Raw genomic sequence first — 13,192 nt, 5'->3', positions numbered from 1 at the left:
CTGAAGAACGACATGTGGAAGATGTTTACGCTGAACGGAACTTACAAGTGGATCGACGCGCTATCCCGACTCGTTGCAGAATATAACGCGCGAAAACATCGCACTATCAATATGAGACCTATCGATGTTACTCCCACGATCGCTGATAGACTTTTAAATACTGTATACAACAGTATAAAAATTGCTGCTCCTGCAAAGTTTAAAGTAGGTGACCTGATACGCGTTAGCAAATACAAAAAACTTTTCGAAAAGGGTTACACACCAAATTGGACAACCGAGGTGTTTAAGATTGTTAAAGTGCAACATACTAATCCCGTAACATATCTACTCGAGGATTATCGCAAAAAATCTATCGCTGGAGCATTTTACGAGCACGAGTTGCATCGCGCGAATTATCCAGATGTGTATCTCGTGGAGAAAGTACTGCGCAGGAGGGGTGACGAGGTTTACGTGAAATGGTTGGGATTTGATAGCTCGCACAATTCTTGGGTACATAAGGATCATGTAATTTAATTTTATAAGAAATACAATGTATTCAATATAAAAAATATATGAAATATTGGAAATATACAAAATCTTTATTAATACATCCTTTCCAATAGTCATTACAATATATAAAATATGAAATATACATACAAGAAAAAAAAAAATCACACACACATTATATTTTATAAAGATATCTTATAATATCCCCACGGTAACGTATCAATAGTTGTAGGTACGATATACCGCTTGTCGTCGTACGGACTTAGAGCAATTTTTGTTTCGCGAATGGTGTATACCTTGTGTAATTTTGATCTTATACACGATTGACTACGCGTTATTTCAATCTCTTCGTTCAAACACCGCGTGTAATCGTCAAACGTTATCGTTCTCGCAACAACGTTACTCTTGACGCCTTTTACCTTTTTCGTATCCTTCTTACCATCCACGCGCAACGCATACATTTTTGCTCTAAGCCCGACAAATTCAGTCATTATGGTACCGTTGTTTTCATCCTTCATTAGACCCGGTACCTTTTTATTCACGAGCGGTATACCGTACGCATTGTCTGTCGCATAGTCGCTCGTATCAAATCTGCTGATGACGCGTTTCATATTCTCGTACACATCGTCGCACTCAATGTGATATATAAGACTATTCGTATCAGTGTACATGACTTTGCATCTCTCCCGATACATTGGTACCATATAATCGTGGTGAAATTCGTACAAACATGTCTTGGATATATCGAGAATACACATACCTACGTAAATTGGTTTGTAGAATTTCACCTCAAGTTTACGTAATTCTACAGCGATTAGATTTTCCGAAAAAATGCTTCCCGTAATTTGAAAATTTGGTTTTGCAATCAATGTCTCTGCGCCGTACCTTCCGTCCCATTTTGTTAAAAGTTTAACATCTACGCGATTGCGCACATTTTCCATCGTTTTGCCAAACACTGCATTATTCAATAGTTTGTACAAATTTTTTTCAAAATCATTTTTTGCTAGTGTTCTAAATTTTGTGTTGAGTTCTATATAAGTACGGAGCCACGGAGATTGAGTGAATTGTAATATACGATGAATTTTTGTAACACGAAGACCGTGACGTGAACATTGCTGCAGGTTGCGGTAGTGTATCACGTAACGCTTCTTATCGTATACGGTTGCGAGAAGCTTGCCCTCGCGCTTGCCGGGTGGTTTGTCGTGTGTCGGACAAAACGGTAGGTCAGTGTGCGAATCGTGAAGATGCTGCGGATACTCGAGATCGACTTCGAGGATGTAGCCTGTAGACGAATCGAGCGCGATCGATGATACATCAAAATTGGAAACATTATCGACCCACTGAAAATCGGCGTAGGGCAATGGTTGACACATTGCCCATCCGTATAAATTATTAACATCGAAATACATCAAGTACGTTGATGGTTTTGATAAGTCATACGACTGCATGTACTTGTTATTAGCACGCGCGTACCTGTTGGAACATTGACTCAGACCACCGCGTATACCTCGTTCGATAAACATAACCATGTCAATGTCTGTGAGTAATTCAAATATAATTTTCGTATACTTTAACATGGCGTCCCACGTGTAACCGGGAAGAGTATAGTAATACGCGGGGTCGAGCCCATAACTCTTGATACAACTCTCTCGGAAATTTTCAAAAATGTCTGCTAATAACAAAACATCGATTTTTAAATACAGATCGCTATATTCGCCTAGCGTTCGAATGGAGAATCGCTTCCACACAATCTCAGCGTGCGCGTAATCGCTCTCAGATACTGTGTTATCTGTCAAGGAACTGTAAAATGATTCTCGTGATGGTAAACACGCATCTTGCAATTTATCTACGCAGTCAATGTACTCGTACGGGAAGACACCTTTTCTTGTTAATAAATTGAAATCTTCGGCGGATAAATTTTTATATTCCGATTGTAAAATTTTGAGTTTATCCTTGCTCAGAAAAGACGCCAATTTGTCGAGACTTGTTGTGAGAAATTTATATGAATCTATGAAACGTAATTTAATGTGATTTCCCGGTTTGTTTTTCGTACCTTTAACATGTTTTGTAAATGAAATATATTTTTCTTTTGTTATCGGAAGTAAATCGATTCCCCCTTCGAACGCTGTGGCTATTTCCTCGATTATAAAGTGAGAATCATAACCAGATAAATTGTGAAATACTATTGGAATGCAAAAAGATTCTTTGTAATTTAGATTGCAATTTGAATGCGCGGGACCTCTGTACCGCCCGGTCAAATGACAATGATCGCGTACGCGCGTATCATCTTCTACGAATGGTTTCTCACGTATATGACACTGAGTCGCACTTCGAAATTCTTTCCATTCATTTTGCGTTAAATTTACCATGGGGACATTGGTTGTTAAAATATTTTCTACATGTTGCGCCAAATTTTTAAGTTCGTCGGTGAACCATGCAACGCAATTGGCTTCGCGACGAGAATGATACGCGGATAACGAATTATCGTACGAGCAATGTACATAATAAGCCATACTAAATACTTGGTGATGTTGATAAAAATTTTCTTCTTCTTTTTTCACCAAAACGCACTCCAGGTCGGCGTACACGACGAAAGGTAGTCGCTCCTTCCTGTTGTAGTTGGTAAATGCGAGCCACTTATCCTTATCGCTCGGTAATCGGATAGCGCAGTCGTTCATCTTTCCACAGTCTACTGTATGTGATTGCAATTTCTCGACCGAGTGAAAATAGTGCATGCATCTGTAAAATAAAAGTTAAAATTTTTATATCCTTGTTTTAAATATTTTTAGACAGTTTTATTAAATATACATACCGATCGCAGATATATTTTTTAGTCTTGTGTTTGCTGAGTTACATACTAACAAGTCTAGATAGATTCTTGATCCATGCAAAATGTCCGATATCTTGCGCATCTTGCACATAGAGCAAGTTGATGTGCTTGTCTCTCTTTTGCTCCGTAAGGTGAATAGGGACAATGTTTTCGTTTTCAAAACTGTACACGTTGATTGAAATGTCATTATAAATTTCAAATTTTTTAATTTGATTAAGAGTGACTGGAAACTCAATATCTTGGAGATTTAGTACTGTTGTATAATGCGGGTACGATGATTGTCGGTGTGTGCATCTTTCAGCTGGATACAGAGCAGCCACTACCGCCCACGCAAAACATGCATTGTCTTTAGATTGCACGTTAACCACTGCTCGTTTCATTATTATCTTTCGCGATAATTGCACGTAACATCCGGCGCGCATAGGATTATATTTATTTATATTTACAGTCAAATTTAGTATACGCGATAATGCCCATCCGCTATCGCGTTCCTGAAATTCTTCGAGCGATGCAAGGATTGGCTCGACGACTCGCTCATACCACTCGCGTAAATCGGATGTATGTAAGAGTTCACAGTTTCTCGTATTGATTGATTTATTGGCATGCTTATCGCCCGCCACAAACTCGCCGTTAAACACTGTATTCACTTTCACACTGTTATGTTTTTGCATAACGTCTCGCACGTGCTCGAGCACAATGTCACTCGCATCTTCCAAAAATTGATGAGGTTCGATGTGATTATAATTTATAACCGCACCAGTCAAGATGCGGCTCTCAAACGCCGTATTAATCTCTCGCCATATGAGTCTCTCCGAGTTATTTTCACTACTATAATCACCACCACTGGGTATAAACTGTCTCTGCAATCGAGTTTTTGCACCCTCGAGTCGCGCAATTCTTGTCACCAAAGATTGTCTATTTCCGATTGAGAGTCGCGGACGCTTGACACGGCTGCGTTCTTCAAGCTCTTCGATAAACTCCTCGCAATGCTGCAGCCATCCAAAATATTCACCCAATGTGGTGACTTGTTGGGAACGCTCCAACAAGTCGCGTTCTTTCTGCTGCACGTTTTCCATTTTTTCTCTCTCTATTTTTGTGTGCAAACATAACACATATTACGCGACATTATTATATGTAATAAAATTTGACAGCTACTGCACCATCGCATATCCACCTCATCGGGCAATGTAACTTTATGTCTCCGTATTTCGTATATTAATCCGATGTCATCTCGAAAGGTGTCCATACACGAAGCACAGAGAGCTAGAGCACCACCCGTTGAATAATAAAAGTGTATGGCGCAAATCTTACGTTGATTTTGCGCACGGAGTTGTTCATTTTCTACTACGTTGTCGTCAAAATCGGTATTACTGCAATCACTAATATAATTACTATCGTCCGACAACGCATGCTCTTCGTCTGACGACTCGTCTATTATCGCTTCGAAATTAATATTTTCCATTTATTCACTATTCACTGTCACTAACAATTCTAATGCCTGACAGTAACCACTCAAATTTTTTTTTTGTTTTTCCACAGTTTCCTCTATGCCCTTTCAAATCGTACTATGGTTTGACGGGGCTCTCATTCTTCTTATATTTCGCCTAATGCTGTCTTAACACATCCTACCGAACGTCAACGCTTTTGCATCTATAAAAACGTTCCGACATGTTCGTCGCAGCGTCGGCCAAATTTTTTTTTTTTTTTTTTTTTCCATAATGGCGCTGATGCGTTGCAGTTCTTTCCCTAAAAATTATGGAAGATATTTTGCTCCAGTTTTATGGGAGATTTTCCGCAAGGGTACAAAGCTGCCGAACGTCGGCGCTTAAAATCTCTTTTTTCCATAATATTCTAATGGTCATAAAATGATTATAAAAAATTAGAAAAAAAAAAAGAAAAAAAACACTTTTATGGTTTCTAAAATGTCCCCCGACTATAAATAAACTACAAAGATAAACATCTTGCAGTTGCAGTTCTTTCCCTAAAAATTATGGAAGATATTTTGCTCCAGTTTTATGGGAGATTTTCCGCAAGGGTACAAAGCTGCCGAACGTCGGCGCTTAAAATCTCTTTTTTCATAATATTCTAATGGTCATAAAATGATCATAAAACTAGAAAAAAAAACAGTTTTATGACTTCTAAAATACCCTCCCCCTCCCCCCCGGCTATAAAATCAACTGCAAAGATAAACATCTACTTACGAACGTGTGTAGGACCCTTCCCCCCCCTTTCCCTAACAGACCCCTCGCGCCTCTCAGATACCCCCGTCCCCCGCACTCCCCTCAGCGCCCCATGGCTTAGAATCCCCACTATAACACTACTTCTATTTTTAATGAATAAAAGTATTATTTTTCTCATGTAAGTAAATTATATACTTATTGCCATATAACATATAATAATATAATTGCTATAATATAATTTATAAATATATAATATGAAAATTCTTATATACATATATATTTATATTATTTATTCATAATTCATGTCTTCCTGAAACTACGAGGAAAAAACTGTCGCCGCTTGAAATAGCAAGTGCCGTGAGGCGGACACGAATGGTGTGCGTATAGCGGTATATAAAGGTATTTCTAACTTATTTTTGACAAATGCGACTTCGGAATACAACTTTATCATATGTGGCTAAAGTTGTCATTAAATATGCTATAAATTTTGCTATAAAATAAATTTCAAAATTTTGAAAAATTGATGGGGTAAGGGAGATTTCGAAAAATTTAATCGCACACTTTTAGAGTGCATAAGACCCGTAAAACTTTTATTTGAAACTTTTTTTTATATCTTTTACCGTTTTGACTCAGAAATAAAAGAATCGATTTTTTTCAGGAGGGTGTTTCGTCCCCTTAACGACCGTATGGCCACGTATAAAAAAATATGGATCTCCTATTTTGACCTAAACTACAACATATTAAAAGCTCATTAAAATCGGAGGGGGACACTTCCATACCTTTCCTTGTAGGTCTCATAATCTGTTAAAATGAGTGTGAAATATACAAACGATAGTTCTATATACGTATATACTTCGATATACACATATACTTAACTATATTAATAAGATATTAATGAAAGAAGAAATTTTAAACATAAGGGAACAAAGAATATATACCAAAGGAAAAAGGCGCTGACAAAAGTGAAAAAGAGACTCAACTCAACTCGACTAATCCCGACTACTACAGAAAACGTTCACAAAAATAACATCTTCGTGTATCGCCATCCATAACTGACTGAGTGTCTTGAACACGTATTTTCTAACAAATTATTAAATAATGACTAAATTAAATTTATTTAATTAAAATTATTTTATTTTATGAGAATTTACTATGTTTTTAGTTTTATGATAAAAATTATAGAAAGAAATGCGTAAAAATGTTTGGCATATATAAAATATTTTATTCTTAATTAAAAAAACAAATAATTTTTTTAATAAAACATTTGTTCTAATTTTTGCAATGTAAAGATAAACTCATCACAATGTCCTATAAAACATAGAACATTTTAATTACATTACAGCAATAGTATATTCTTACAATGTAGTTCCAACATAATATTGTATAATAAAGATATTAGGAACAGGTAACTATGTAATACTTTATGATAAATCTTACATCAATATTAAAAAAAATATATATATATATATATGTGTGTGTGCTTAAGTTCTAGTCATGAGAATTATATAAAACTTGAAGAAAGCGGTTTGGAATTACTAATATAAAAAGAATAAAAATTGCAATCAGTTTCGTCTCTGATAATTTTAACAGGAAATTTTCAAATATTAAACTCAATTGTCAGAGAATGGACAGATAAATGTTTGAATAAGTAAAAATTGTTCGTCTATTTAAGAGGTAGAGTCTGATTTTTAGATAAATAAAGTTTTTTAATTTATTCTATTCGAGAAAAAGTTGAGATTTACAATGGATCTGTACTACTAAAAAAATGGTAAAAGTAATCAAAGTTCACTAATTTTATGAATCGTATATATGTCATTTTAAAGATGAAATTGACTAAAAAAGCAGTGACTAAAAAATAATGTTATATAAAAAAAGTAACATCTTGATCATAATGATGACACTTTGCTACTTACATAGTAAGGGCATAAGTAATCATATACTATTAAAAAAGTTTTACTGTAATTGAAATTAAAACCGTCAGAATTTTAAAATCCTTGAAAAAGGAATTTCTATGTCGACTATGCTTGATAAGATATTCATAGTTAAATATTGAGATTTATTGCGGAAAAGTTACAAATTAAATCATTAAGAATCCATAAAATTTCAAATTTTTCATCAAAAAGTTTTCAATTGTATTTATTTAAACTTAAAGGTTTTTTAGCTTGTTGAATATGAATCTGATGTTAAAATTTGAATTCAATGACAAATTTAAAATGGCAGAATTAATATAAATATCAAATGCACGTATACATGTATACATTTTTAAATTTTGATATTTATATTAATTTTGCCATTTTAAATTTGCCAATTTTAATATCAGATTCATATTCAATAATTTAAAAAACTCTTAAGTAAATAAATAAATATAATTGAAAACTGCTAAAACTGTTATAATATACTTTGTATACACATACGCATTTCCAATGTTATTCTTGTTTGAATTTAAAATTAACTACTTTGATTAAGCAATCTTAAAACCAAAAATGTAAGAAATGTTTGCATGAGTAAATAGAGCATCTTTGTTCTTCTATATATATGACATATTTCTCTCACCATGCTACACTAATCAAAAGCATTATTATAATAGTAACACATTAACATAGCTATGTAACAGAGAAGAAAAGAGAACATTGCAAACAGTAGTAGTGAACAACGGCAATAAAGCTAACAAACGTCTATGCTAGTATAAACGCTACCAACAGCATACAGCTGATGTCGTCCGATCAATACGGAACGTTGCGGTACCAGACGCTATAGATACATCACGTGGCTCAACCCATTCCATTCTGAGAGTCCACGCGCGATTCATATTCATGCCTCACTCTTCTCATACTTTGTGACACAAATTTCAGCCTACCCCTCTGCAATCCTATCTTCGTTTACATTACGTACATAATCGTCACTTGATCAGGGCTCTTTAATAACAAACTTTTTACATATTGCTATCGAACGGATCAAAGTGCTATAGTGCACTTAATTTTTCTGCAATATTAATTTTTAATCGAAAGTATCATGGTTAACAAAAAACGAAGAATGCTTACAAAATGTTTGACGTTTGTAAAAGTCGAAGTATTTATTTTTAAATATGTTTATAATTATATTTGTTTATTTAACGCCTATGTTTATAATATTGTAATTAATATTGATTAATACAAAACCAGTTCATGAAAAGAAACTTTGTGAATATGCTCAATTGATTTTACAGGTCTTATCATTCTAATTCATCATTTGGCAGTGAACTCGAATCTAACAAATATTTGTTAAAGTCAGTGGACTTCAATAACGTTACGAAGAACTTAACTGTTCTAAAGGTCTAGAGAGGATCTGCGGGAATGAGAGAAAGATTTTGTTGGAGCTATTTATAATCGTGTTGTGACACGAGTTATATCGGCAAAACGACACAAAGAATTACGCGAAGTGTAATGGACAAGGAATAAAAAATAGGTAAAAAATAAGATTACGTGCGGATAATGCAATATAATTGTGCAAAAAAACAAAAATTATTGAACAATAAATTGAAATAAACAAGAGAAATAACTAATTGTGAAACTCTAAAAAGAAATAATCGCGAAAATATTTAAATTATTATTTAAATATTTGATTATTAGTAGTTATTAATGATCAAATAATGAATTAGAAGATTTTATAGGGAAATAAAATATTCAATTATTATAATATCAACTTTAGTTTTAAAGTCTCATAATTAGTTCTTGTTTGTTCAATTATTTGATAATTTATCGTAAGCTTATCTAATTTTGCTGCTTGCAATTGGTAACAATTTTAAACATATTTAATCAAAACTTAATATTTCTATTATAAAAAAAGCTGCAGCTGCAGAAAATTTTTATTTGAAACATCTTTTAAAGAAATCTTTTAATTTTTTTTCAAGAAAACAATCTCTCTCTTTGAGAAAGCTATCCTAAACTAATAGCAACAAACTTATTAATTACTTATTAATAATTAAAATTTATTATTCCATATGTCAACATGTTTTCGTCAAGTGTTTCCGTCAAGTATTTCCGCTTTCAGATATGATATTTTATAAAATAATAACTAATATATATGAAAAAAACTGTTATCTTATTATTTGTAAGAATATATAAATAATAAAATATTGTTATAACTCTATTTATAGTCTGATATTATTATCTGATACGCATACAGTAAGTTTATTTAAACAATTCCTGAACTTTTGTAATTTTGTTAAGACTTATTTGTGTGTGTGCAACTTATTAATCTTATTAAAGTATTTCTTTTTTCTTTCAATATATTGCTTCCAACGCATTTGTCACTCTTGGAAGTAATACTGATTGGCTTTTTTCAAAATCGTGATAAGTTTGTTCGTTAATTTTTCTTAATATTTAGAGCTATCTGAAATTGTTGCCTTTACGATTTTTAGTTTATGAAAAAAGATGAAAATATGATATTAAAATGTCCAAGAGAAAATGTGAGGAGAAAAAAGTTTGAATTGGAAGAACAACTGCTAATTTCTTCATTACAGTAATGCATACATCGCTGTTTATTTGTGATTTTCTTTTAATTAAAATGAAAATTATACTTCTTTGGGAAATCTGCTCACTTGACTTAGTTCTAGCAGACTTTTTTTCCTTCTTTTAAACTAAAAGTCATTTAGAAAGAAAGTCAAGAGTAAGGTCAATTCCAGATGATTCCAGGTTCAAGACATCAAAAATTTGTGCATATAGACTTACACCTTATACGTAATCTCAAAAAAATTTACAAAGACTGTTTTTAGTTAAAAAACTTTTTGAATCTTATTTTATATTTACATACCTTAATGTGAGATATGTAGCTGGTCGCAATAGAGGCAGGCTGTTGTTATTCGTTGTGCACGTTTTCCTTTTCAACTTTCACAAGCACTCATTCCCCTGTTCGATTTTCTTAATCCACTTTTATAAGTAAAAGATCCTTCAGTGTTTAATTATCAGCTCAGTATGGACAAACCATCGTCATTATCTAAAAAAACAAATAATACTGGCAATCATGATAAAATATTTTTACGATACGACAATGATCATGGAGAATGGCCTTTTCGCAGTCAAGAATTATTGTATTTTTCGAATCTTCTAGTAATACACGAATATAAAAATAAATATTAATATTTCATCAAGTATAATTTTAGGAAAGAATATGTATATATATATATATATATATATAAGGAAAAATTGTCTCAGAATTTGCTCAAGAATATGTCATTTTAAAGACATCAGGTTGTTTTGAATCACCCTGTATATTAACTTCATAATTAAACAATCGAAAATATACCGCAGTTTCATTTTAATATAATATAAACCATAATAATATATATACTACATACAACATTATATATATATATATAAAGAAATCTATGTATATATTTATAATTATCAAGAATTGAATATAAAAATTAAAAAATAAAAGATAGATAGATGTTGATAAAATTTAAATGTAATTATCATTTACCTTTGAATTTTTTTATATTTAATACAAAATAATTAAAAATATATAGAATTTTATGTATATATATATATGGGCCATTCCACATCAAATCAGCTATCCCCCTGCTCAAAATTGTATTGAAGTAAATCTAACTTTCATGGTATCAAAATTTAGCTTAAAGCTTCTAGTTTTTAATGCCGTATAGCCTTTTTGAAAAATATCAAGTGATGACCTTGATTTTGCGGGTCAAATAGAAAATGAGCAATATTTTCTAATTCAAATTTTTACTATTCCTTGCAGATGAAGGACAAAAATCATTTTCAATGTATTTTCAATGTAATTTTATCCACTAAATCTAAATCTAAAATTAAAAAAATATATATATACAAGGTGTTTCATTTTTACATATCATTTTTTTACGATTTTTTCAAAAGGTAAAAGTACTATTATTTTTAAGGATGCTTTTTTCTCTTCTCAATACGACATTTCTAGACTATAAACATTAATCAGTTTTCGTATTTTGCACAATTACACATTAGTCAATATCAGTTTTTAATGATTTATTACGAGAAGCTATCTATGTTTATATAGGATTATGACTGTAAGAATTATTTCCCAAATTTATAAATTTATAAAATAAAAAAATTTAATCTTTATTTAAGTTAAATAAAAAAATTTTTTAATTATATTAAAACTTAAACATACAAAATATAAAAATATAAAAATAAAAAAAAAAACTTAATTACTTGGGACTTTGGGAAATAATTAAAAATAATAGCACTTTTATCTTTTGAAAAAATCGTAAAAAAATGATACGTAAAAATGGGACACCTTGTATATATTTTTTTTTTAACTTTAGATTTGGATTTAGTGGATAAAATTACATTGAAAATGATTTTTGTCTTCATCTGCAAGGAATAGTAAAAATTTGAATTAGAAAATATTGCTCATTTCCTATTTGACCCGCAAAATCAAGATCATCACTTGATATTTTTCAAAAAGGCTATACGGCATTAAAAACTAGAAGCTTTAAGCTAAATTTTGGTACCGTAAAAGTTAGACTTACTTCAATACAATTTTGGGCAGGGGATGGCTGATTTGACGTGGAATGAATCATATATAAAGAAATCTATATATTTTTAATTATCAAGAATTGAATATAAAAATTAAAAAATAAAAGATAGTTAAATTTTTGCAATAGACATATATTAACTTCATAATTAAAGAATCGAAAATATATGACAGTTTTATTTTAATTTAATATAAACCATAATAATAAACCACAATAAATACACGCACGCACTCCACACACGCAAGCACGCACGCACGCACGCCGCGCACGCACGCCACGCACCCGACACGCACCCGCACACGCACATGCACACGCACATATATTATTTAAAAATAAATTTTTTACAGAATCATGTTTATGATCAATTAACTTATAAATCGTATCGTGCACGCGCGCGCAATCTAGATGATATGCATGCAACATTCGCATTGCGACAAGTTGACGGTAAAATGCGAGAAACATTAGCATTGGATAACAGAGAATACTCAAGGATATTACAATGCTAAACCTTGGCCTCGTATTCCCATTCAAGCATGTCGTGATCCTTTGCTCTTATGTCTTTATAATCAAACCATAAAAGAGAATTATAAAAATTACATTGTCACCGTTCGACAAGTTTATTACTTTTTAATTATTTTTATTTTACCTTTTTATTGATATACATATTATTTTTTGGAAAATTTTTATAAAATATCTTTTATGAGTTCTGCAATTTTTTTATATTTATATTTTTTATATTTTAAATATAAATATATGTATAATTAAATATAAATATATGTATAATGATATATATATATATATATATATATATATATATATAAATATATATATATATATATCATTATACATATATTTATATTTAAAATATAAAAAATATAAGTATAAAAAATTGCATATATATATACATATATATATATATATATATATATATATACGAATGCAGTGAGAGAGAAAGGGGGGAGAGAGGGGGAAGAGAGAGAGAGAGAGGAAGGGAGGGAGAGGGAGATAAATAGAAAGCTCGTCTATCTAACATTGACGCGTAAGATAGAAGATAACATATACCGAGCATTATACAATTTAATTCTATATGATTTAAAAATATCTAATTATCGAAGATGGTGCTAGGTCGGATCAAACTGTATAAGTAATAAACTTATTGATTATTATTTTTTAAATTTTATTTATACA

General features: G+C 31.5%; 1 protein-coding gene across 12 annotated transcripts in view; it reads right to left on the bottom strand.

Moving 5' to 3' along the window:
* The window catches only part of LOC140668221 (glutamate-gated chloride channel-like), a 185,448-nt gene that overhangs the window by 117,900 nt on the left and 54,356 nt on the right, over window positions 1–13,192 (bottom strand). For all 12 annotated transcript variants that reach the window (XM_072897031.1, XM_072897033.1, XM_072897034.1 and 9 more), the window contains one exon: window positions 10,288–10,470. The gene's annotated coding sequence lies outside the window, so the exon portion shown is untranslated. The remainder of the gene's footprint in view (window positions 1–10,287; window positions 10,471–13,192) is intronic.

Source organism: Anoplolepis gracilipes, chromosome 7 (genome assembly GCF_047496725.1).
Source record: "Anoplolepis gracilipes chromosome 7, ASM4749672v1, whole genome shotgun sequence".
Taxonomy (NCBI): domain Eukaryota; kingdom Metazoa; phylum Arthropoda; class Insecta; order Hymenoptera; family Formicidae; genus Anoplolepis; species Anoplolepis gracilipes.
The sequence above is the reverse complement of the archived record's forward strand: the minus strand, read 5'-3'. Positions and strand labels throughout refer to the sequence as shown.